This window comes from Penaeus japonicus, unplaced genomic scaffold (assembly GCF_977035675.1).
Source record: "Penaeus japonicus unplaced genomic scaffold, GWHDUDI00000001_assembly GWHDUDI00000026, whole genome shotgun sequence".
NCBI classification, from domain to species: Eukaryota; Metazoa; Arthropoda; class Malacostraca; order Decapoda; family Penaeidae; genus Penaeus; species Penaeus japonicus.
Genome location: NW_028234428.1, coordinates 17,121,964 through 17,126,963, shown reverse-complemented (window position 1 = coordinate 17,126,963; position 5,000 = coordinate 17,121,964). Strand labels below are relative to the sequence as shown.

The 5,000-nt window shown below is 49.5% G+C and overlaps 1 protein-coding gene across 11 annotated transcripts in view; it reads right to left on the bottom strand.

The window, feature by feature from the left end:
• eya (eya transcriptional coactivator and phosphatase 2) overlaps positions 1-5,000 on the bottom strand; it is a 112,371-nt gene that overhangs the window by 38,693 nt on the left and 68,678 nt on the right. The gene's annotated exons all lie outside the window — the stretch shown is intronic.

Below are 5,000 nucleotides of genomic sequence, written 5' to 3'. Positions count from 1 at the left end.
ACTACACTTATTGCTACTACCAGTAATGATGATGCTATCAAGAAAAAACAAGAAAAAACACCTTCACTGTCCGTAATACTGACTTAACATGCAATTCGAAATCGAATTCAATTCAGTTTCAGGGTTTCCTCTAATCGCGAACCACGAGAGGTTCCCACAGACGCCCGCGAGCTGTCAGCCGTGTTGACTGTTCAAGTAAGTTGTCTGTCAATCCCAAGGCGCTAAGATAACACGCGGCAGAGCGCGGCTCCGTCTCCTCTCGGCCTGTCGTCGCTGCCCTTTCTCTCCGCTGGACCTCAAGCCAAGGATGGGATGCAATACATTCGGCGAATGAGGAGGACGGGGTGCAGCAGGAGGGGAAGAAGAAGAGGAAAAAGAAGAGGAAGAAGAGGAAGAAGATAGGAAGATGAGAGGTAGGAAGAGGAAGGGGACGAGGAGAAGGAAGAAGAAGAAGAGGAGGGGGAGGAGAAGGAGGAGGAAGAAGAAGGGGAGGAAGAAGAGGAGGAGAAGGAGGAGGAGGAGGAGGAGGAGGAGGAGGAGGAGGAGGAAGGAGAGGAAGAGGAGGAGGAGGAGGAGGAGGAGGAGGAAGAAGAAGGAGAGGAAGAGGAGGAGGAGGAAGAGGAGAAGGAGGAGGAAGAAGAAGGGGAGGAGGAAGAGGAGGAGAAGGAGGAGGAGGAGGAGGAGGAGGAAGAGGAGGAGGAAGAGGAGAAGGAAGAGGAGGAAGAGGAGAAGGAAGAGGAGGAAGAGGAGGAGGAGGAGGAGGAAGAGGAGGAGGAGGAGGAGGAAGAGGAGCAGGAGGAGGAGGAACAGGAAGAGGAGGAAGAGGAGGAGGAAGAGGAGCAGGAGGAGGAGGTTGAGGAAGGGGAAGAGAAGGAGGAAGAGGTGCAGTAGGAGGGGGAAGAAGAGGAGGGGTAGGAAGAGAAAGGGGACTAGGAGGAGGAGGAGGAGGAGGAGGAGGAGGAGGAGGAGGGGGAGGAGGAGGAAGAGGAGGAGGAAGAGGAGGAGGAGGAGGAGGAGGAGGAGGAGGAGGAGGAGGAAGAAGAAGAGGGGGAGGAAGAGGATGAGGAGGATGAGGAGGAGGATGAGGATGAGGAAGAAGAGGGGGAGGAAGAGGATGAGGAGGATGAGGATGATGAGGAGGAAGAGGGGGAGGAAGAGGATGAGGAGGATGAGGAGGAGGAAGAGGGGGAGGAAGAGGATGAGGAGGATGAGGAGGATGAGGAGGAGGAAGAGGGGGAGGAAGAGGATGAGGAGGATGAGGAGGAAGAGGAGGAGGAAGAGGGGGAGGAAGAGGATGAGGAGGATGAGGAGGATGAGGAGGATGAGGAGGAGGAAGAGGAGGAGGAAAAGGGGGAGGAAGAGGATGAGGAGGATGAGGAGGATGAGGAGGAGGGGAGGGTTATCGCGAGGTCACATCTAACGCAGTGATAATCCCCAAGCCGTGCTGTGTCCTGCAGAGGGCGCCGCGGGGGACAAGAGGTGATTAGGGCGCCGGGACGAGGCGGGGACGAGGCGGCGGCGCGGCGAGGCGATCGCTTCGACTGCTTAGCAGAGAGAGGGGAGCGGTGGGGGGGGGGGGGGGCAAAAGGAGGGGTAGAATTGAGGAATCAACACGGAAACAAAATTACGAAACGCCGAAGGGGAGATGAGAATAAACTGGGAGACAAGGAGAGATAGAGGGGAGGGCGAGGGGGTAAATCGAAGTAAGACTGAACAGGAGGAGGAGGAGGAGGGGCCGGGGATAATCAGCTGTTAATATTCCAGGTTCCCAGATAAATCCGGGATAAGCCGACGTGGCTCATTGGGGAGACACCTCGCGGTCGTCGCTAATCAGCCCGGCGCGGTCGGCTAATTACCATACCTGACCGCTAATGACTACCTGTACTAACAATGTCGTTATCTTATCAACTGTCTAAACACAGCTCTGATGGCCGCGTGCTGTTCAGTAGGGCATGAAGAGGATATCAGAAACCAATATTATTAATTATCATAATAATAGTGATAATATAAACATCACATACTGCTTAACCATATAATATCACATACATGATCAAAACATATAGTGCTGATCTTAAAGTTAGCTATTGCAAGATGAAGTCCTTTCTACACGTGCAGAGCATTATCCTGTTTTAAACAGTCAAATTCACGCAGAGTAAGTAGAAGAAAATGAGAGAGAGAGAAAATCTATCCTTACGAGAAACTCCCATTCTCTCTCGCCATTTTTTTGCAGAGAAAAAGAAAATTCATAAGCTCACCCCGCCCCCCGCCCCCCATTGTTCAACGTCAGTCGGAGTGGCAACCGTTTAGCGCGTCGGTGGGGGAGAAGGTGTGCCGCCCCTGCCTCCTTGATCTCGCTCTATCTCACCTTATCTCGCCTATCGCCGTCTTCATCAGCAGTGCAACCGTGCAGAAAAATCGCACGCTCGCAGGGCGAGCGGGCGTGGCGAAGGATGATGTGTAGCGCGGATTGTTGACTCATGAATTAATTAAAGGACACGAAAATAAATTAATCCATTTAGAGTAAATTTCAAACTCTGGCCAACCTAGAACTATCTGCAGATGCATTGCCTATATTTCCACATATAGATGATTTGATACCAGGCATATCTAACCTCGTTTGTGTTCTCTTTCTTTCTTCTGAACCAAATCTATGTCTTAGTCTCGTATACATACTATAATTCAGCATATTACTTCTGATGGTGATAAACACTCAAAATGAACACAACTTTTGACGTTCAGTCGCAGTGATTCAGTCATAAACATGTGCTGTACACAAATTGGTAAGCATAGAGACATGATCCCACAGCGTTTGTGTGACCTTGACGAAGCTAGACATATATGTGACAAGAATACACATAAGACAGGAAGAAACAGACAGCACTTCACTGACACATTTGTGGCGACATTTCAGACGTCTAAATACAGACCAAATGAGTCTTACACTTCACATTATTAGACGTTTGGTTTCTAAACCTCATAATACGAATCAAAGCCACGTTTTAATTTTTGATCTTCACTTACTAAAAAGATGGTGGTAGGCGAGATATCAACAAATATGTAAATATCAGCAAAGAAATCATGAATACTTCCGTCCCTGCCCCTTTCCCGCCGCGACACCTTGGATACACGGAGCACCTCCCACTTTCGAAGGCCCTTTGGACGACCCCTTTTACACACTCGATAATGATCGCGTGTCCCTTAGAAGAGAGCGGGCCGCGGGGGGCGCCACCTCGCCATTGTGGAAACCGCGGGGAGGCGGCTACACCTTGGCGGGGGCGCGGCGACCCCTACGGCGAGGCACGAGGGGGCCACCGCCTGATGAAGTAGGTGGAAGGGCGGGGTGGCGTCGAGGGGGAAATGAGAAGGAAGCGGAGGACACACTCAGACAAGATGTAAAACTGCTGAGCTGAATGAAAAGCTAACTTTGAACAAATCTATTTTGCGGGAGCAGACAAAGAGGCAGAAATCTGAGGAGAGGAAAAGGAGCGACAAAGCATGAATAAAGAGGAAGCTTGCAATGAGAAAGGCAATATGAAACAAAAAGCTATAAGAGAATTTTAAAAAATATTAAGTAAAGGTGATGAATAAGAGAAAGCCAATGGAAAGTGAAAAATGTATGGATGTCTGGGAAATGTTTGCCGACTGCCTTACACCATATATTGCCGCCATTTTCTGAAAGAGTTTTCACCGGTCGCCTTAGCCTTCCTTCCCCTTTAAATCCGCCCGGCGCCCCGCAGTGATGGCGGCGCCCATGCCTCCTCTACCGACCTGCCTTCATCGTCGACCATCAACTTTTTCAGAAGCGAAATCAAACAACTGCGCTAACCCTAAAACCCTTTAGCCCCTTCTCCTCTTCTTCCCCCATTCCCTCCCCTTCCTACCCGTCCTTAACCCTCCCTCCTCCTCCTCCTACTACTAGCTAGGTCCGGCTCAAGTTACAGCGAAGGGTTCAACCTACTTTGGGAACTCGTTCAACCTCCATTACCTGTTCCTGATCCTTCCTTCCCAACCTTCCTAAGCTCTCGCGTAAGAGAGGAGGAGAAAAAATACATATCAGATTTTAATATCTTAATATTAGGCAGGTTTCTGTGCATCATCTGCTCTTGCACATCACTGGTTGATTAGCTTTTTCACAAAAGTCTACATCACTTGAAAACAATCCATTGAATTCTTAATGCTGATGTATTATCGGCACCATCTACCGATACCTGCGTGTTTTCAGACCCTCCACTGATACCTGGCGATGAATAATGATAACCTACGCAAGCTTCTGATTTGATCAACACCATGTATTAAGACGTCAAGCCATTTATTGTTAACTGTCGGTGTCCATTCTGATTTCCTCCTCTTCCCTTCTCTTCATCCAGGACATTGAATTATATAGGTTTCTCGAAATTAGTTATAATTATGGTTTTATCGATTGAATTATATTTTCGTCGGCACTATTTTTTTTTATATTATTCGCGTGTATCTCTGAAGACGGCGGATTAAAACATTATATCATCGTGTATCCCCCTAACCTTAACCAAATCACAATTGAAAGTCGGAACCAGTGAACAGCTGATCCAAAACAGTGGCAACCACTGATCGGATATTTCACGACTTACTGACACGCCTGTGTTATCTGGATGCACGAATCAATAAACCTGAAATTACCCATGACTTTCGAAGACCGTAAAGGCCGGAGCAGGAGAGGTCTGCGCCGCAACAAAGACCACATCAAGAAAGGCTATGTATGACCCGCGTGACGACTCTCCTGTAGGAAGGGACTGTTGGCGAGGTGTTGGACCTTTTAAAGCGCGCCGAGGACGCCGTTGTGGATGCCTGGTTTGCCCATAATCCCGCAGGAGGGCAGGCAGGAGAGGGGCGGACGAGGCAATGTAGACAACGGAGGAGAAAAGCGAGTGTATATGTGAAGCAAGAGGGTGAGGTGGGAGGGGGAGCACAGGGTACAAGCAGGAGGGGAAAGGGGGCACGAGAAGACAGGTTGTGGCCCCAGG